Raw genomic sequence first — 21,775 nt, forward strand, 5'->3', positions numbered from 1 at the left:
CTGCACTAAACTGCCGGAGTCTGCACAGCGGTCTGGCACTAGATAGGAGGAGGAGGAGGGGGCGGAGGTGGAGGAGGAGCGAGAGAGATAGTGGTGGAGGAGGAGGAGGAGAGAGATAGTGGAGGACGAGGGGGAAGAGAGAGACCGAGAAGAAGAAGGAGGAGGAGAAGAGAACTACATGAAGATATGGAGAAAGATGGAGGAGAGTAGAATGAGCAGGAGAGATACATAGATAGATAGATAGATAGATAGATAGATAGATAGATAGATAGATAGAGAGCGAGACAGAGAGAGACAGAGGACACGGAGGGGGTCTTCTAGAACTGAACCCAGTAGGCAGTTGTCATTTTCCTGACAGGAACATCAGTGTTCATGTGGATGCTTATCCTCAAAGTGTACCTTTAAGTCAAGGCAGAACATGTCTCCTGCACATGATCAGTATCAATGATGAAACCCTCAGTAGTTACTATCTGTCAGGCAATCGCATTCGATTTCCAGTGAAACTGCGTGTGAGACGTGGCCTTGACTGAGTGGGGCCTGCGTCAGTTCCAATGTAAAACACCAGCAATATACAGAGTCAACAGTCTCACCCTCCCTCCCTCCACTCCTCTTTCGGTTCCGCCTTCCCTCCTTCCCTGGTTGAATATTGAATTTCCCTGGCAACTAGATATGTTGTCCGGGGTCACACTGTAAGAAAAAAAAAAACGGACACAGCGGTGAGCCAAGGCAGCGCACTTCCTCGAAAATTGGCGGAGCGAAACCGGTCGCCACGCAGCGCAGCCGGAGGGTTCATTTGACACGTAGGTAAATAGAATTACGGGCAGCGGGAGGAAACTCGGGCTGTTATTGTTTGAATTTAGTTGAGCCTCGTGGCAGGACGTGGCCGAACGCCATGACATGGGAGGGCACTGCTGTCCCTCCTCTCATCCCTCTCTCCTCATCAGTCGCTCCTCATATATCTCTCTCTCCTTCTGTTCCACTCTCCTCATCCCTCTCACTTCATCTCTCTCTCTCTCTCTTTTCCTCTGTTACTTTCTCCCCGTCCCTTTCTCCCCGTATATCTCTTCTTTTCTGTTCTTCCCTCCTCATCCCTCTCTCCTATATCTCTCTCCTCGTAGCCCTCGCACACATCTCTCTCTCCCTCCCTCCTTCTGTTCCTCTGTACTCGTCCCTGCTCCCCTGTCATCCCTCTCTCCTCCTCTCTCCTCCCCCTGACTCGCGTCCCTCTCTCCTTCTGTCCACCCTGGCTCCTTGCCCTCTCTCTCTCTCCATTCCGTCTCTTCTTTCCTCCACTGACACCAGTTGCCTCGGTTCTGCAACCCTGCACAGAGATCCCAGGAGGACAGCAGTGTCTTTTTCTCCCATTCTCTCACCGTCCATAGTCCTGATTCATCGCGGCAGATTCTGAAATGTATTCCGTCTCCACGGTAGAGAGAGAGAGAGAGAGAGAGAGAGAGAGAGAGAGAGAGAGAGAGAGAGAGAGAGAGAGATGTGAAAAAGAACTGATAGGCATTGACAAAAATGTCCATCGGTGAAATGCAGAAGTACATGTTGAGAGAGAGAGAGAGAGAGAGAGAGAGAGAGAGAGAGAGAGAAACAGAGACAGGTAAACAATCTATGCGTCGAAGAATGACTTTGAGTCCTTTTGCTCGGTGCGTCTCGAGGAACGCTTTGAGGTTTTTGACTTTTGCGGGGGCTTTGTGGGGCTTCCACAGCTGTGCCCACTGAGTCACTTCACTTGGAGTCATACTCCACCAGCACACACTCTCCGAGCCAACGACTTCAGCTCGCAGGAATGCGTGAGTGCGACGCTGTCATTTAGCTCCGTGTGGATGGAGGAGGATGGAAATGGGTGAGATGTTCCTCAAAGTAGGAGTGTTTTTGTAGGGAGTGTTTGGGGGGGGCGGGGGGGCGGGGGGGGGATGTGGTGTAGAGATTGTTGGAAACTTGTAAGTTGTTTGCACAGCAGTTTTTCTTGTATTAGCACCATGGTCGAGGGGGCAAAGATATGCCTCGTTCTGTGATTTATCTTGCATGCATATTATTGAGAAATGTTTCCCCAACTCATTACCGGTAATCAGATTAAATGATTTAAACTCCTTCCCTGCGATCCAAGAAAAGCAGCACAAACCATTTGCATTTGGATTAAATCGGCTCTCATTTCGAAGGTATACGAGACCTTATTGTCGTCCTATTGCCTTTTAATGGAACTGTAAACATCAGGATTACGTTTAACTGCTCACAAACTCAGAAAGGGCTCTACTGTGCTATTTCCATGTGGGCTTTTGTCCAACTGCAGGCTATTGTTTCCTCAAACCTAAGCGTTCATTCATCTGGTGCATCCAAACTGATTATTTGGCCCAGCAGATCATTCGCTTTACTGTCCTGGGGAGTATTTATATCCATTTGTACAGCTGATGGGTAATGCGTTAATGGGGGAAAAAGGCAATTAAGGCAATGCTGTAATGGATCATTTCAGTTTGTTTTCATTCAATCAAAACCAGGGAACATTGGCTTCATAAAGTCCTTAATGCATTAAAGAAATGATGGCATTCCGGTCTATAAGTCTAAGTCAGTTAGCTCTAAGCTAAGGTTTTAGCTTAACTCTTTGCATCAAAGACTCGTGGTGATTCTCTAGCTTATCCTACTCTTGACTAAGGTTTCAACTCTTGGTGACTTAAGAATAGGCTACGGCCGTAAGATTTGCGCCGAGCATACCATCGACCTCCATCATCGTGCCGCCGCCCCGGCAGAGCGTGACCTTTGGAGGTGCCGACAGAAGGAGCCGGGTAAACACACGGCGTCGAGCGTGTCCTCCCCTTTGCCTCTCGGACCTCAGCTGGCGCCCGCGGGTCCATGGGAACGGTCTGGTGACATCAGCCAAGGGTGGGCCTCCGCAGGGTGCCAGGGTCTCCACAGCTGAAGCTGTCAAGGAGGAGTCACGCTCCAAGCTGCTGGGCACAGACTGGAGGACCACGGCTCCAAATGGTCCTGTGGTCAAGTTCAAGTTTCAAGTTGACTGTCACTGGAACAACAACAGTGGAACGATTTGGTCCTGTTCCTCTTGGCATTTCCCCAGCGGCCTAACTAAACCTGTACTAATCTAACCCTTGAATACATGAGGAATACAAATGAATAAATCCTAATCTGCATTTATATTCATTATAAGTTATATACATTATATACATGGACATTATAATTCTATGCTTGTGTACAATGGTCTGCCATTGGCTGAAATATACATTGAGACAGAGCATAAACATTGATCTCTACCAAATATTTTTGACCCAGTGCATGTCATATAGCCCGGTGAGGATCTATAATGCATTTCTTTTGGGGAATACATTTAGCATTCGTTTTTGCATTAGCACCAATAGCATTAGCACCAATACCTCATAGTTAGCAGCCTAGCCTAGCTTAGCATTGCCTCGCACCATTCCCAAAGTGCATGTTTGGTATCAAAGTCCAGTTTAGTGGGACTGGATCCTCTCAGCAGTGAGAAAAGAGAAGGAGAAGGCTTGCTAAGTGGATGTGGAGCGCTGCCCGTGAGTAGCAGTATTTCAGTCGGTGGCAGCCATGTTAGAGTACAGCAATACAGAGTTCATTTCATTTCCTGTACCTCTTTGTCTTCCCAGGAATAATGAGGTGTCGTTTGGGAGAAGACTGGCTTCGTCGAAGGATCCAACCCGGGCCTCCAAAATGAGAGGGTTTAACTTGTGGCCAACTTTCAGATGGGTGTGGGAAGTACTGACCACGATGTTAATCCATCAAATAAAGTAGAGGACTGTTTATTGAGCATTGGGCAGCATTGGTAAAAAGTCTTACTTGGTATGTAAAGGTTTCCCAAAGACAATTTGCTGTGTTGAAATGTAATATTGTAATACAAATATGTAATATTGAGATGCAATGCATGACCGAGCGTTGGATGGAAAGAAGAAAAGACAACCTGGTTAGAACAGGCCATCTTAAAACCATTGCCATGTGCCCAAGCACATGATTAACGGTCAATCCAAAACAGAGGGTTTAGACAGGACAGAAAGAGACAGAGAGAGAGAGAGAGAGAGAGAGAGAGAGAGAGAGAGAGAGAGAGAGAGAGAGAGAGAGAGAGAGAGAGAGAGAGAGAGAGAGAGAGAGAGAGAGAGAGAGAGAGAGAGAGAGAGAGAGAGAGAGAGAGAGAGAGAGAGATAGAGAGAGAGAGAGAGAGAGAGAGAGAGAGAGAGAGAAATCCTTGAGCCCTCAGAGTTACAGCTTGGTTTGTCTTCAGGAGTGAAATAGAAGGCCTGATCCAGAATGAGCTCATTGATTCACAGAGTTATTCCACAGTAGTTCGGTTGTGAATGGATATTCAAAAAGTGGAACCCAATCTTTCATCGAAAAACAGAGTGTCTGTACCCAGTGAAGGACCTCTGGCATTCTTCAAAAGTTGTCTTCAAAAGTTGCTTTTTTCTCCCCCGAGCGTACAGTAAACACTTTAATGACAAGTTCAAATGGCACAGTGACTCTTTGTCAACTTCGGAGGGGAAAAAAGGAACGATTTTTCCACAGCTGCATCGTTTGCCTTCTTTATAAAGCATCTCTTTTACCAGTTGTGACCAGTGGCTAGGCAGAGGTGTCCTGTTTCATGCTTGTTATTGCACCGAATGGCCTTCGCATTTCTCCAGATGCAACCATTATCATCAGAGCTTTGGGTTGGAAATATATGGGTTGCTGAATGAACTGTATACCCCATAGCAATTACTGGCCGATCCCCCCCCCCCCACACACACACACACACACACACACACATGCGAAATGTATCGTGACCTTGACTTGACTGGCCTACAGTATGGTTCTGTTTGTAGATCCTCATGTAGTATATATACCATTATGTGGAGACGTGGACCCAAATTGTCTCCATGTGGATCTGATTAGGAACAAACGTAAATGAGGGAGAGAGAGAGAGAGAGAGAGAGAGAGAGAGAGAGAGAGATGGTGGCACCAGACTCCAACTGGCTGGCAGTGCCACTCCTAGAGACTAACAAGGGGGAAACGGGGGGGCGGGCGGGGGGGTCATGCTCACCTTGTACTGCTAGAAAGACAAAACATACTTTGTGTGTGTGTGTGTTTTCCTATTTCTTCATCAGATACAGTACTCTCCAAAGCCTCGTAATCTCTGACCGCAAGAACAAGACCTCCCTTCAAGTTCCACCACATTTTTCTAATAATCTGTAACTTTAATAGTCTGCCAAGCAAGCAACACAAGTGAAATACCAAAGCCTATTTAATCCAATAAGAATTCAACTGACTCGAGCTAATCCTTTTGTGTTTGGGGAGAGACCAACCCTAGACCGGGCCATAGCGTGACAGTGTCTCTGTAAATACATGGATATCTCTCACTGCGCGTGTGGGTGTGGGTGTTTCCGAGGGAGACCGTGTGGGAGTCTTGAACATGCCACCACGTTGTTTGTCTGGTTTAGACACATTCGACACAGAGGAAAAATATCTTTCTTTCTTATCTCGGACGCCCAGACATCAGTCCGGACAATCTGTTTCGCGAGGGGACAGATAAAAAATGGTTTCTGTCTCTTACTGATCTCCGGTTTGCTCTGAGGGCCACTTTGATCCTGTTGGGATGTGAGGAGGGCAACGGGTGGAGGGAAGGAGTTAGGAGATGGGGAGAGGGAGGGGAGAAGGAGGGGAGAGGGAGGGGAGAAGGAGGGAACACAGGGTGGTGAGGGTGAGAGGGAGGGGAGAGGAGAGGAATGCGTTGCGTGTACATTTTTTTCAGGAAAAATATCGCTCTGGCAGATATTCGTGTTGTACCAGATCCTATCAGATGGATTGGGCGCCCGCCAAGCTGCCACATCGCTATGGAGATAGTAAATCAACGCTGTCTTATGAGGCATGCGCGTTCCAAAGTGCTAAAAGGGAAGAACATCCCAGAATGTCATGTACGGTCCAAGATGACGTGTATGTATGTGTGTGTATGAATGAACGTGTGTGTGTATGTAAATGTGTGTGCGTGTATGTGTGAATGTGTGTGTGCGGTGCTGTGCCCCATATGCATGTTGGCCGACGGTGCTGGATGATATTCTGACTGAGTGTCCTGCATGCATTCATTTAACAGCTCTCTACTGTCAGTCAGACCCATCAGACTCATCCCAGGGACTCTGAGTTATACTGGGTCTCATTATGCATGAGTCTGGCTAGACTTGGTGTGAAGAGGAAACAGACTTATTCAAAGTTCGAGCATTGGTTACCACGGAATTGAGATCCTATCTGATTCGGTCTGCTGACAGACGGGCTGCCAGGTCGAGGCCTGTTTTAGCCACAGAAGCCACATCTCCCTCATTTTCTCTTCCTCTCTATCAATTCTCTCTCTCTGTCTCTCTGTCTCTCTGTCTCTCTCTCTCTTCCTCTCTCCCCTTTCTCTCCCTCCCTCCCTCTCTCTCCTTCTCCCCCTTCTCTCTTTCTCTTTCCCTCTCTTCCTCTTTTTACTTCCTCCTTCTCCCTCCTTTCCTGTGTCTCTCACTCTTCCCCCCAGCTCTCTCTTCCTCTCCCCCTCCATCACTCCTCTCTCTTTCTCTCTCTCCCTTTCTCTCCGTAGTTATTTGAGGGTAATCTTGGCACAAGCAGGCACAGGATGCAGGCCATTTGCAGCAGGGAAAATAGAACCGCATTGTCTGAGCTTTGACGCCCTAATTGCCCCCACAACAAACAAAGTGTAAACCGAAGCTGATTATAATTTCAGCCCTGGGCCTCTCGTTCTGATTGTAGCGCAGAGCCTGCAGTCAATATTTCATGACGTCCATGAGGCCATTATGGGACATGCAGGCTGGTACGTATATGTACATACATTTGCCCACATTTATTGTGGTGTGCGGTGTAATGCTGTCCAAAGCTGAATGAAGTCCTCTTTCCATTCACCGTGGCTTCATCGCAAATACGTTTGCAACGTAATCCCAGGCAGTCACACAGTTAGACTCGCTCGGCATCCCACCTATGTGACATACACCGTCCTTACCAACGCGACAGGTCTTTAAGTGTGCGCGTGTATGCACCGAACGTTTGAGCGTGTACGTGTGTGTATGTGTATATGTGTGTGTTTCTACAAGTGTGCGAGGGTCTCATTGACAGACAGAGCTGGAGCTGAACTGGCCCTACTTCACCCCATCGGAAGTGCCTGCTGAACCAGACCAGCAGTAGCTTGCTTTGGCTGCCACGCAGACTCCCAACTGCCCGCGCCGGCCGCAATTAATGAACACACGCCCACTCTGGATGGGGACGGGAGGCGGAGGGCAAACATTCACACCAAAGGACTTTATTTTCTTTTTTTTCTTCTCTTTCTTCGAAAAAGTTAATGGTTAAAACGTGTTTGTACAACGTCAGAAGACAAACAAACATGGGCCTTCAGTCAGCACTCATGTCTCCATCGCACACTGTAAAACCCTGGACTAAATAAATAGGATGCATGGCTGTGTGGGAGTGTGTGTGTGTGCGTGCGCTGCGCGTGTGTGTGGCCGTACTGTATGTGGGAACTGTGTAGGTGTATGGGCACAGACAGATAAACAAACGAACGTATTTTGACCCAGCCAAGTTTTCTCGACATCTTTATGGGGAAATGAGTGATGCATTTGATTCGAAATCAAAGGGAAATACTTGTTTCCATAAGCTCAAATGGAAAGACCCACCGTGTGATGTGATGAATAACAAGTTCTTGTTGAGCAGAAAATGCATAATGGAAATTCTATAACGATAGCGAAATGGAACCCATGCAGTTGCCCGTTCGACATGGTACCGTTACGGAACGCGTGACCTCGGTGGCCCCTCTCAGCTAGGCCCCAGTCAGTGCGTGGCGATGAACCGTGTTCGGGGTTGTGTACATCAAGGTCACACGAAGTGTCAGGTTTGGACATAGTGCAGAGTATTCCCTCAGAGAGAGATAGAGAGAAAGAGAGAGAGAGAGATGGTGTGTGTGTGTGAGAGTGGGTGTGTGAGTGGGTGTAAGTGAAGGGGGAGAGAGGGAGGGGGAGAAAGGGGTTGATGGATGGAGGGGAGTCCCTCTCCTGTGTTTTCCCCAGCGTCAGCGTGTTCAGGTCGGGTTCAGGTAGGTCAGACACCTGGACAGTGTACTTGGAGGGCGAGTACACATGTGGTGATTGGTTGGGATGGTTTGGTTGTCCTGACGCATTACAATCTCTTGTCTCATTCATCCCAGTAGTGAGTGTGTGTGTGTGTGTGTGTGTGAGAGAGAGAGAGACAGAGAGAGAGAGAGAGAGAGAGAGAGAGAGAGAGAGAGAGAGAGAGAGAGAGAGAGAGAGAGAGAGAGAGAGAGAGAGAGAAAGAGGAGTTTCCCTTGGAAGACGCAACACTGCAGATCAAAGCCATGTCCTTTCAGGAGCTTCAGTCACACACCCTCACACCCCACCCCTCCCCATTCTTTTTTTCTCACTATCTCTGTCTGTCTCCCTTTCTCTTGTTCTCTCTCTCTCTCTCTCTCTCTCTCTCTCTCTTTCCCTCACTCCCAACAATTCTCTCCAGGGGTTATTATGGGTAATCATCTGATTAGCGTGGTCAAAGTGAATCCTGGGTTGTGGATGTGAGCCTGGAACAGAAAAGTGCAGACAGCCCTGCTTTTCTCACACAGACACAGACACACCTGCGCACACACAGACACACAGACACACACACACACACACACAGACACACACACACACAGAAAGAGACAGTGAGTTGTCAGTAGATCAAAGGGCTGCCTTGCTGATTGTCCCACGCCGTGTATCTCTCTGATGCTGTGGCCACTGTGTGTGATTTCACCATTCAGCCGATACCTCCGTCTCCCTTTCATGCTCCTGCCCTGTCTTCACCAACCATCTCCGCATTGTTCTGCTCTTTGTTCCACTTTGCTGGCAGGGGACTGTGTGTGGTTACATCCGCAGACCTGCTGGTGACGTTTCAAAGCAGCCCAGGACTTCATGTGACATGTATAGTGTTGTGTATTTTTGTGTAGCACCGTTTAATACAAAGCAATACAGTGCACACGTGAATCGATTCCCTGGGAATGGGACATTTGACTCTGTGTTTGGGATATTTCAACCGTTTTCAGACCGAGGAAGCTGATCCTCAACTTGCGACGTTGAAGAAATATCGGATGAATTACCGGACTGGAGGGTGAGAACTGCGCATCCTCAAGAGTGAGCCGAAAGTGGAGGTGAGTGTTTGTAGGGATCAAGTGTCGGTCTGGAAGTCAGGCCAGACCAGAAGGGGATGGGCCTTCCTCCGGAAACCCAAACAGTCAGCCTGCTGTGCCGCCGTCCCACTTCCTCCCTTCCCCCGTTGGTAGCGAGCCCCAGCCCCCACTGTGGACAGACGGGAGGTGTGAATGAGCCTGTGTTCCAACCCCCTGACCTCTTCCTGTCCCCCAGACCTGCAGTCGCTCCAGGGTCGGGGGTCATCTCCTCCCGATGAACGCCTCAGATCTCGTTAGTTCAGACTGGCCGGACAGGAGCAGGAATCGCCGGCCTGTGAGCGATTGCTCGTGTCTGGAAGGAACATTTGGAGGTGCACATTGAGTTGGGTGTTTGTGAAGGGTGCGGTCATTTCATGACAATACTTGTGTGCTTTTGAACAAAATGTATTCATAAATGACAGCCTCCTTTAGACGTCCTTGTGCCTTTGGCACCATGGAGGTTTTACAATATACACAGTAGCATGACAACACACATTCTTTGAAGTTGGAGAATCTTTTTTGCTCGTGACTGCCACCTTCAGGTCGGCAAGGTGTACTGCAACATCCCCCCACAAAACACCGGGTGTGACTTGTGACTTGCAACTATGGAACCGGCTTTCCAACATGCAATCTCTATATCTCTCACATCTGCTAAGCATCTCGAGTCTGGTTGGAAGCAGGTGAAAAAAAACACGAGGCGTCTGTCGAATACACAACTTGTTGTTTTCGGTGGTGTGATCCGACCGAGTGTCCCAAGAGGTCAACATCAAACACCCCACGACAGCCTGATGCAATCCACAGTGGGAGACAGATACGACATGGATTTGTTTGTGGACAAGGGCGTGCGGGAGAGCAAAGTCTAAAGAATGACCTCAGTCCCTGCCCAAACGGCGCTTTTACCGAGCTGACCTCAGAGTGGAGTGGAGTGGGACAGGCTTTCATGTCCAAATGGGAGCCCTCCGGCCCCCACAGTGTGCTCTCACAGATTAGGCCAGAACCTGACCATGACATCAGTGACAGGGACCGCTGTTTGCCCTCGTCCCAGTCTGGCTGGCCCCGCCGAGACAGTCGGACTGGGGGAGAGAGAGAGAGAGAGAGAGAGAGAGAGAGAGAGAGAGAGAGAGAGAGAGAGAGAGAGAGAGAGAGAGAGAGAGAGAGAGAGAACGGGACAGATGGGAGGGAGGGGGGGGCAGACAGAGGGCGACATGTGGATGGGGTGAAAAGTATTGGCAATGACACACACTGACACACACATGCTGACACACACACACGCAGACAAAACACACACACACAGCCAGCAAAGCCCAGTGGGAGAGTACATGTGGTCAGTCAAGCCTCCTGGATGTCCAGCCCCTGACAGGCGCTTCTGTCGGCCCCACAGCTGGACCTCTCCTCGGGGAGTGGTTGTTGAACAACCACCCCCCCACCACCACCACCACCCTCTGCCTCCAACCCCCATCCCACCGACCTCTCCTCTCGTCCAGGATCTCCGTATCAGTTTTCTGTTTCTGCCCTGCCCCTCCTTCTTCGCCCCCTTCTATCACACCTCCACCCCTCCCCCATTTCCTCGAGTCCCAAGTCCGACTCCCCACCCACCATCCATCCATCCATCCATCCTACCCCCAACCCCCTCACCACCCCCAGCCATCCACCCCCCCCCCCCCCCCCCCCCACGCTCCACTTTCCCAGGCCCAGACGAGAGGCTCTTAGTGGACAGAGAGTGGCTGTTGATCTGGCCCCTCGTGGCTGTCACAGCGCCCGCCCCTCCTCCACCCCCCCCCCCCCCCCCCCCCCCCCTCCCCCCGCCCCCCTAGCATCAAAGAGACTGTAGGCACACTGGGCTATCTCAGACCCTCTTCTTTAATGTACTGACCCCTGAACTGGGACCCCCCCTCCCCCAGTTCAGTCTACGTGAAGGACACAGCTGCACATATGACCGTCGCCCTATCTGGCTCGTGAGCGGCCGTCGATGAGTGGTCTGCTCTTTCAGTCTCGGGCCCCTCTCGTCTCGCTGCGCTCTCGGTCCACCCCTCTGGCTCTCCCTTCCTTCATCCTCCCCCTGGCTGTTGCCCTCCTCTCGGCCTCTGATCTCCTACGCTCTCGCTCTCCTCTCTCTCTCGTTCCCTCCGCGGACCCTCCTTCGTCTCTGTCTTCGGAGCGGCAGACATGACGGTATTCGACGCCGTGGCACCCTCACTCTCGACGCCTGACCTCCCATCGCTTCCCTTTTAACACACACACACACGTACACACACACACACACACATTCTCCCGGCTAGCGGGTCAGTAAGACATGACGTGAAGGCTTCTGCGAGACACTGAGGCACCGGCAATTTCTCCCGATGGACGATCAAGGAGAACATCAAGGAGGTCCGACTCGTCCCACAAACCGTCGCCACTAGACCGCGCACCAACCGCACGGCAACCCCGTGACCGAGTCTCGTGACCTTGGCAGCACGTGGATTCTTCAATCAGTCCTTGCCTTACGGTGGGACGTCAGCTTTTTTCTGGTCTGGCTTGATTTACAATGGGGGCGGTTGTGTTGCTGACCTCCACGGTACACCCCCGACTGTCTGCTGACCTCGCCCCAGGCCAGGAGCTCCCTCCCTGGGCAGGAAAGCCGTCCACCGGGCCCCTCTCTCTGTCCTGCTAGCCCTGGGTCTCTTCACACGACCTGAGGCTGACGTGTTTATACCAGGCGTTCATGGTGATTTATCCTCCCGGCTGCGGAGACACATCGTTGACAGGGGCGTTCAGACCAGGCGGAGAGGTGGGGGTGGGAGGGGGGATGTGGGGGGTTGGAGGGAGGTTGGGGGGGGTGGTGGAGGGGTGGAAGGGGAGGGGGGGGGTATGGAGGGTTGGAGGGAGGTTGGGGGGGGTGGTTGAGGGGTGGAAGGGGAGGGGGGTGTTGGGGGGGGGGGCGGTGATGACCAGGCTGATGATTTGACGGAACAATGTGGCAACCTGGGGGGGACGGGGGGGGGGGACGGTATGGGCTGGGTGATTGGAAGAGAAACTGTTGAGGGAGAAAGGAGAGCTGTGGTTGACTGTAAAGGTACACCCATTCGCCAACACACATACACGCAGGCAGGCAGGCAGGCAGCGCTGTGAAGCAGCCCAGCTGGCGTAGCCCCGGTGGAGGTGAGGAGGTCAGGAACATTACCCTCCATTTGGACTGCCATGTCCAACATGACCCACCTGCTCCTTTATTTATGAAGTTAGTCATACGACATTTGGCTTCCATCACAGCTGACAGCGTAACCCCACCTCCAATCCCACCCCCCCACCCCCCACACCCCCCCCCCCCCCAACACACACACACAAACACACCTAAAACCAATGTTGTACTGCGTGATGTCCCGCGTTACCATGCCAACACCAACCCCCCCCACCGCCATGCCCCCCCCCCCACAGAGCCACACATGACCCAGAGTGAACACATCACCCTGGGCTTCTGTTGTCCATCACCTCCACGTCTCCCCTCCGGTGGGTCTCCATCACGCCCTCACCATGGCCCGCTCTCTCCTCCAGCCTCTCTCCTTCTCTCCTCGCCTCGGCCGCGGCCGCGCTTCGTTGGTCCGATTCCATTTGTTGTCCGTGTTGACAGTGTCAGCCATAGCTGTGGGGTACTGGATTAGGTTTATATGTTTACACTGTGGGGGGGGGGGGGGGGGGGGGGGAGGAGGGGGTCACCCGATGGTGAAAGTCGAGCGAGGAACAACTCTTTAGAAAACCCGATCCTCTTAACGTCCCGTACAGCACACAACACACACACACACACACACGCGGACATGAACACACACCCCCGTGGTCGACTTTTTCAGTCCATATATTTAGATATGTAATCCAGTGGGAAGGCAGCAGTGAATGGGCAGGCTCAAAGACCGCTGGCTGTGTGTACAATAAGGGGGACTTATTGAAACAAGGCTGGCACTGAGAGCTTGGCCCGGAGGATTTATTTGGAAAGCGGCAGGGCACCGGCTAACCTTTGATCAGCCCCCCCTGTTACCCCCCTCCCCCCACCTACCCCTTCTTACCCACCTCTCCCCTCCTTCCACATGCCGCCCCCCCTGTCACCCCCCCCTCCCTTCTCCCTGGTTGCTACCCCCGCCCTCAGAGGAATGGCCTTCGTCTCCCGGCAACAGGACCAAGCTCATACCAACTCCTGGTACTGGGTTTGGGAGAGACTGTTGCACTCTCCACTACCACAACCACGACCAAGACATTCTCGTCCTGTCATTCTTTCTGAATCGGCGGGCTCTCTAAACACTGTCTGCCAACGCGCTGTATCGACCCTATCTTCAGCCCCAACATCGACCCTAACCCTACCTACCCTCGAAGCCCCAGCCTCCATTTCAATCTCGACCCCGGTAACGAACCCGGTCACCCCCCCCCCCCAGCTCCCCTGCCATGAGTACGTGACCACATGGCCACGAGGAAGACCCCTCGTTATGCCAGCCTTGTTTACACGGAACCGAACACAGGCAACGTAACGGTGCCGCGTGGGCGAGGTGAGCGCGGATTGGACCGGACGCGTTTTCTCTCCCTTTTACACAGGCGGGATTCGGCTCCGTGGCTCAGCACAGCGGCCGGCTTGATGCCTGTTCAACAACGACAAGCCCTCATTCCGTCTCGGCACCTTTTATACAGAACTGCGAGGCGGCATCAAGGCCCAACATTCCCGCCTCCCCTTGAGCCGGCTGTGTGAGAGGGGCTCACTTCTCACCGGCACCATATCTCCCCCTCCTCTGCCCCCCCCCCCAGGTCTGCTCCCTCTAGGAACTTTCCCCCTCTCTTCTCCTCCTCCCACCAAGTCAATATCTGATACACGTGCTGAAAGGCCCAGCCAAAATACGGTGACATTCCTCCAAGCCCACGTCAGAACACAGAAACAGGAGGACGAGGACCACGAGGACGGGTTTCCACTGCACACAAGAAGCACCGGAACTATACCTTTTCCTGTCTTCCTTGAGGATAATGAATCGTACGTTTGACGTATTTGAAGTGCTTTTATTTCCTCTCCGGGACATTTAATACCCAGCCGTGTTGTTAGCCCTGAAACATAACACAGCACAGTGACAGGATTAGGGCGCAGTGGAACGCCCATATTTACAACCTCAAACTGTTCTGTAACGAATACTTACTTAATAAAGTGATTCATTGCTTCGGGTCTTTTTACGGACATCATATCCAAAGCTACCAAGGGTTTGGTGATTGCGTTCACTTTCTGAATGAGAAACTGAACCCGGAGACGTTGGAGTTGACCATGATCACTTGAATATTATGGGATGTGACATTTATAACGGTGGCTATCGGTGATCTCGAGACGATCGATGTTCGGTGGCGTTGCTGTCGTGGCGGTTGCTTTGTTTCGGCGACGTGTTTGCAATGTGTCCGTGTGTCCTGTTCTGTACGACGAGTTGCCTCTCGGAGGACTTTAAAGGTTTTCCTAAGTCTGAGTCTACGTCTCTCAATGAGCAACAACATGAGAGGGCCTTTCAGGGCCGTTATCGGTTGATTCTCCTGGTGGACCTCGAGGGCAGGGGCTGCTTATTTGTTTTGGGAGCTGCCTGTGATCAACCTTAATCTCCCATTGAGAGACGCGGCTCCTACTCCTCCCAGATCCCCTCTGTCGATCGGAAAAAAGAAAGGAAAAAAAAAACTTGCGCAAACTTGACCTTGTGGATCTTGACCCTGTTTTTTTCCCCTTACGGGTTCATCTCCAAAGAGGCTTAGCCACAGTGACTGATACTCGGGAGGGGACGGGCCGGAGGAGAGACGCGCCACTGCTGGAATGTTTCTCCAAAGAGAGGAGACAAAACCAGGGGTCGCCGGGGTCAAACCGCTCTGTGTGTTCCAGCGGCGACCGAGATGAAAGTCGGAGGGGTCCGTCGAAATAATCCCGCAAAGTGCTCACGTGAGCGCGAGTGTGTATGTCTAAGTGTGTGTGTGTGTGCTCGCGTGAGGAGACCCTCCCCATATCCACCCACTGCAGGCCTTTTAGTTGGCGTCAGTTAGACAAATGCACAGCTGACTTATCGACGGAGGTTTGGGTGAGCTGGTGGGGCTGTGCAGGGGGAGGAGGAGGGGGGGGGGGTTGGAGGGGGAGGAGGGAGTGGGAGAGATCACCTTCCTCCTCCTTAAGGCTTATCGGGTTTATTTATGTCACGATGTCCCGATGAACAAGGGGAACCGTTCCCACATGCCATCCTTCAACTGTCACACCCGTGCACGCAGACGCACGGAGAGACACACACTGACGCACGGTGAGAGACACACACCGACGCGCACAGACGCACTCACTCGACTCCCAGTCGCTGTCCCCCCCCCATCCTTACCAGTCGACATAGCTAGATAAACATGCTCGGTCATATAAAAGAGAAACTTTGAAGACTAATGGAACTAAAAGCCCCAATGAAAAGGAACACTGGGCCAATAAATGTCATCTTTAAGAGGACCACGCAAACAAAGCCTCAAGGACAGTTTGGGAGTGTTTACACACACCAGCACTTTAAAGGACACAAGTGTATATGGCGCAATATGGATTCCCCGAAACGCTCCCCCCCCTGGTAAAGCCGCCTGAGAGGATGAGCATGCTTGTTTATTTATCCCAGGGTTGTTTTTCCCCCTTCCCGGTTAAACGGCCACATACCTAAAGTGGTTCGTTCCCAAAGAGTTTCCTGACTTGACTTTTCGTGTGAGTCTTGATTTGGGAGAAAGAACGAGAGGTAGATAGAGGGAGAGAGAGGTAGAGAGAGAGAGGAAAAAAAGAAAGTGTCTGTCGGTGTGTGTGTAGGGGGGGGGGGTGAATTTGTGTGTGCGCGTTAGGGGGGTTCCTCACCTGTCACCTCAGCAGCACTTCTGTGGTCCTCACAACTCAACTCTTATCCGCTCTGTCTGGCTTCAATTACAAACACAGGAGAGAGAGAGAGAGAGAGAGAGAGAGAGAGAGAGAGAGAGGAAAAAGGAGAGAGAGAGACAGAAAGAGAAATGCCTGCTCGCGTGTACAAGGGACGGCGAGCGAGAGGGGCAAAACGTCGATAAGTGGTGACAGAAAGAGAGAAAGAGAGAGAGAGAGAGAGAGAGAGAGAGAGAGAGAGAGAGAGAGAGAGAGAGAGAGAGAGAGGGGAACAAATAGAGATGGAAACGGAGATAATGGGAAAGAGAGAGTCTTGAACCGCTGTCTGCTTGACGCCCGCTGTCCCCGTCTCTCGCCCGGAGCCGGGGCCTCTCCTGTCCCTCTCTCTCCCAGGCGGGGACTTCAAAGGGCAGCCCGCTCTCCCCCCCGCCGCCCCCAGCCGAAGGGGAGACCACCGGGGGAAGGATGGAGAGGAGTAGAGGGGAACAGAGAGGAGCAGAGCGACAGGAGAGAGAGATGGCAGCCCAGATTGGATCGTCCGGGCCGCTTTTGAAGTGAATAAAGGGCAGAATTCAGCTCCGAAAGGCCATCAGATGGTGTGTGTGAGGGTGTGTGTGTGTGTGGGGGGGGGGGGGGGGGGCGAGGGGGCGGGAAGGGGGGGGGTGGGTTGGGGGGCAGGTTGGGTAAAGGTTTAGGGGGCATTGTGGGGGGGGATTTCACCACGTCCACGAACGAACACGCCAGCCCGGAGTCGGAGCTGTGGGGGGTTGTGGGGGGGGGGGGGGAGGGGGAGGAGGGGTGGAAAACTGGCGAGGGTTTGACAGCTCGCGGCCGGGCGGAGGGGCGCGGGGGCTGAGGCGGCCCGTTCGCCTTCCCCATTCTCCCCTGCGGTGACCATGACAACGCCGCCAAACGTTTCCTAAGTGGACGGCGGGCAGCGCTTTTCGCACGCACGGTAAATATTATGCCAACGGGGCCCTCCGCCGCCACTGTAACCACTTTCCGTCTCCTGGTGGCACGTTTGTGCCGCCCGGCCCTCCAGCTCTGTGGTGTTCCAGCCTCCTGTGGCTTCCCTCCACCCTTCCATCCTTCTCTCCATCCGTCCCCCTCCTGCCCTCCCTCCTGCCCTCCCTCCTGCCCTCCCTCCCGCACGTTGCTGTGAAGACGTCCTTTGTGTTCTCCGCTGAAGAGGGTTTTCCAGAAGTGACGGGGGGGGGGGGGGCAGAGGAAAAGAGGGGAGGAAGGAGGGGAGGAAGAAAAGTCCAGCGCCACGCTGGGAGGCGTCAACAGTTGTGAGGTGGCGCGTGTAAAACGCTTGTAAAACAGGGCATCGTGTCTTGTGGCTCCTGCTCTCTGCCAGACTTGAACCCTGCACTAAACTAGGACCACAGTGAACATCGTATAATACTATAAGTATTACGTATATTAGGTATAAACATACATATCCTGTCATATGCATAATAGCATATCAAACCTAACCCGCAAAGTATTATTCACAATTCAAAATATTTTCTAGTCTAAGTAGCCTTCACCTGTAAAATATCTGTAACCTGCTAAGTAAGTTTATGGAGCAAAATGATCATTTTCAAGTGTTGGGCAGAGAGGGAAGGGGTTTTATACTGTACAAGTACAATATTGTCTTTCCTCTTCTATCCTCTTCTCTTCCCTTCCCTTCCCTTCCCTTCCCTTCCCTTCCCTTCCCCCCTCCCCTCCCCTCCCCCCCTCCCTCCTCCCCCTCCCTCCCCCCCTCCCTCCTCCCCCCTCCCCTCCCTTCTCCTCCCCTCTCGTCTCCTCTCGTCTCCTCGCCTCCCAAAGATTCAAATTCATGCTACACCCCTCATTCACAACAAGTGCCCACACAATGACCCCCTTCTTTGGATGAAAGGGGTGTTTTTGAGAGGGGGGGGGGGGGGTCTAGGGGCAGGGGTAGGGGGTCAGGGTGGGTACGGGTACAGGACAAGGAGATGACAGTTAGTGTACTGCTTGTGTGTCATTTCTTTGTGAAGTGAACCAGAGGGCCACTGAGCGACACAGAGTCTCAGACTGTGTGACCCGACACTTTGAATGTGGATTGGGTTTCACTGGAGGACTCCCGCCGAGCGAGCTGAAAAAGAGGGAGACGCAACGGGCGGAAAAGAGAGGGAGAGAGAGGGAGAGAGAGGGAGAGAGAGAGAGAGAGAGAGAGAGAGAGGGAGAGAGAGGGAGAGAGAGGGAGAGGGGAAAATATAGAGGGAAAGAGAGAGAGGAGCGAGAGGAGAGAGCAAGGGAGAGAGAGAGCTGAGAGAGAGAGAGAGAGAGAGAGAGAGAGAGAGAGAGAGAGAGAGAGAGAGAGAGAGAGAGGGCGAAGAAAGAGGGATAGAGAGAGAGAGACATTGAGAGAGAATGAGAGCGAGAGAGACACAATCTACAATCTGGGACATAATGCTAAATGTCAGGTTTGTTTTTCTTTTCTGCCGAAAAGGAACACGGATGTTTTCCTCCACGACAGCACAGATAGGGGCAGCGGCGGGACCGACTCAGATTTGCTCATCTAATCAGAAGCGGTCGGATTAATCATCCCCTAATGCAGCCCTCTCTAACGCCACTGTTTACACTGAGGCGGGAGCGAGTTCACAGGACCCGGGGGTCGTCGGGATACAGTGTCAAAGAAACGCTTTGGGTTTCGGGGGCGGCGGCGAGTAATGGCCGCCGTTTAGCCTCGGATAAATGAGTGCATGTCTGCCGGTTCAGAGGGGGGACGTACACAGTCTGGAAAAAGGGAAGGAGGGTTAAAAGCTTTCCCTCCACTGGAGAACCGAGCCAGGGGTCAGCCGCCATGACCTGCAGCAGCGTGGCCCCAATGTGAGCGCAGATACAAACTCCCCGCACGGTAAAAAGGAGGCCCAGGCCAAATATACAAGGCCAACATTATTGCCGTCCGTCTTGCTTTCCCCCCCCTCTCCCCCACCGCTAAACAATGTCCGCATTCAGCTTCTTTTTTTTTTAAAGCAATATCAGTCACATATGAGTGAGGAAAACGCTGAGAGACATTCCGTCCCCCGATCCGCCGGCAAATTCGTTTTTTTTTTCTCCCTCCGTCTAGCGGCACCGCGGCAAAATCAGACGATCGGACTTATCTGGGAGTTATCGTGGCATTCCTCAGCGTCTGTGCGTGTTGTTTTAAAACAGCGGGCTGAGGGGGACCCTCTGAGGCCTGCTTGTTGATTTTGCACCAGTGGTGCATATTCATATTTTTAGAGTGACTACTTAGATTTAGGAGACAAAGTCTCGGGGTTTGGTCACTTCAGAGGCTATTTTAATCAACTGGGTAATTGTGCTGGAACAAACTGCTCTTTGTCGAGAACATGACAGTTTTGTGAAAAATGTTTAATAAGAACTCCACAGTGGGTTGAGTGAAAGGGTGAGAAAAAATGCCTGACTCGACGATGTGTGCGTGCGCCCCTGTCTGTGTGTCCAAAACGTGTGGGAAAGTCATATCCAAGGACCACTGTGTGTTGCACCTAATCCTCGACACTTCTCCCTGTAGAATTATAATCCCATTTTCCCGCTCAGTGTGACGTCCTCTCTCGACAGTATTCTTAATTAAAATGGCCGAGAGTCAGAGAGTCAGAGGAATTAGCACATATCACTGTTAATGCCCTTCGAACTGAGCGCCAGCTAAGCTAAGAGCTGCTATTATCAACCCCAAACAAGTCCTGCCTGACAGGCGCTAGTCTGGAGGAGATTGTCGGCAACATGTTCCGGTGTTAATAACTTGACCTCTAGGGAAAAGGGTTGTGCTGTGTGCAGCGTAAGTGTCTGTTAACTCTCTGTTTGAGGAGCCGGTAATCACCAGGAGGAATGCGAGAAGCCTTCGGCCCGCTGAACGGGATGGATTCCATACAACCAATAAAACATCGAGACATAGTGTGTGTACGTTCATCTAATCCCTGAGTCTTTCTGTCTATGTCATTGTTTTATATGGTGTATATGGAGTGTGTGCATGTGTGAGAGTGGGGTGTATTGTGTGTGTGTGTGTGTGTGTGTGTGCCGATGCATGTTTGTGTTTCTGCCTGTCCGTTCGAATCAGGTCTCTCACTCAGTCACGTATTCAAGTTTACCTACAGAACGAGAAAGCCCACCTCCAGGCACACTGACACAGTGTGTGCGTGTATGTATGTGTGTGTGTGTGTGTGATGGTTAAACATTCTCTAACCAGGTCTGGAGTGCTGATGGAATGTCTGGCTTATCTATCCACAGGGAAGGGGAGAGAACCCGGTGGGTGGGCTGAATGCCAGTAGGGAGAATACTGCTCATTCTGTGGAAAAAAGAAAAATGTCCATTGTATCAGATAGAGGTGCTATTGGAATTCCTACAGTTGCTCCGCAAACGTACAGAATCCGATTGATTCATGGACGGCTACCCTGAATGGATTCTTTGGCAGTTAGTCACGGCCTTTTGGCCGAACATCACATGGGATTCTCTTTTGCAGGCGTAACATTGACCCTGATTCACACACAAGCCCACACCCACACCCGCACGCACACACACACAGACACACACGCACACCCTGCCACTGTGTCTCCTTCCGTAACGAAACAGTAGTCTCAGTGTTCCAGTCTGTGTAAATCGAGTCTTTTTAACCTTATTTATGGGCAACAGGTCAACCAATTACCAGCGTGAATACATCAGCTGTCACCACGCACTGGGGTGCAGTACAAGACAGGGGAACTACAGGAGTCAGGAGCCAGCCAGCAAGACAGGCATGGAAAAAGGTAGACAGATGGATGGGCCAAGAGACAGCTAAACAGACAGACAGACAGACAGATCGACAGACCGACAGACCGACAGACCGACAGACCGACAGACACAGACTTCCATGCAGGAAGACAAACAGGTAAACAGACTGACGGACCCCTCTGTATGGGCAGAGATGAGATGGTGGGGAAGGTAAGGAGTATATGTGTGTTCTGTGTTCAGTCCACCGGTGTGTTCTGAGTCAGTCCAACAGCTTCTCCTCCCTGATCAAAGACAGGCCGGGACGACGCGCAGCATCCTCCAGGGCGAAGCCCCTGAACACCCCAGCACGCTTTAGGGCCTGCTGAGATGGAGGCCCCTCGCTCTGTTATCAGCTTGCTGGTGAGAGGGGGAGGAGGGAGGGGAGGGAGGGAGAGAGTGGGGGAGGAGGAGGAGAAAGAAGAAAGGGTCATTTCTCATGCTCCGGGGCAGCTCGACAGCCAAAAGCCCCGAAAAGGACCGCGGCAGAATCCAGGTGCAGGGTAGATTAAATAAACAAGATAGAGAGTGCATTTGAGGAACTGACCGCTTAAACTGCGTATGTGTTTATAACGTTTGAACAGCCAGGTGTAATGCTAAACCAAACCTTTTAACCCGGGCCTGCAAGTTGCTGGCTGGACACCATACAGTCTCCAGACCTCTGGACCGGCCACCCCCCACCATGTCCGTGGTCTGGACCCACCAGGGATTTGGGTCTGCTTAGTACTGTGTTTGAATCAGACCTCATGGCTCATAGTCCCACTTCACTCCAACCCAGCCTTGTACCCTGTCCTAGCCCCAGCCCCAGCCCTAGCCCCAGCCCCAGCCCCAGCCCCAGTCCCAGCCCTACTCCTAGTTCTAGTCCCAGCCCTAGCTGTAGTCTTTGCCCGATTCTCCTTTTCCGTCTTCCCATTTCCCCCTGGAAGTGCATGTTCTTTCATACACATCACTAT

General features: G+C 52.1%; 1 long non-coding RNA gene across 1 annotated transcript; it reads left to right on the forward strand.

Annotated features, from left to right (window-relative positions):
* The first annotated feature begins 3,452 nt into the window (after positions 1-3,452).
* LOC146275216 (uncharacterized) lies at positions 3,453-3,821 on the forward strand. The gene is made up of 2 exons (XR_014766237.1): positions 3,453-3,545; positions 3,636-3,821. It is a non-coding gene; the product is annotated as an uncharacterized LOC146275216 (long non-coding RNA).
* Positions 3,822-21,775: the final 17,954 nt, after the last annotated feature.

Source organism: Hypomesus nipponensis, chromosome 8 (genome assembly GCF_054491055.1).
Source record: "Hypomesus nipponensis isolate SF chromosome 8, ASM5449105v1, whole genome shotgun sequence".
Classification (NCBI taxonomy): Eukaryota; Metazoa; Chordata; class Actinopteri; order Osmeriformes; family Osmeridae; genus Hypomesus; species Hypomesus nipponensis.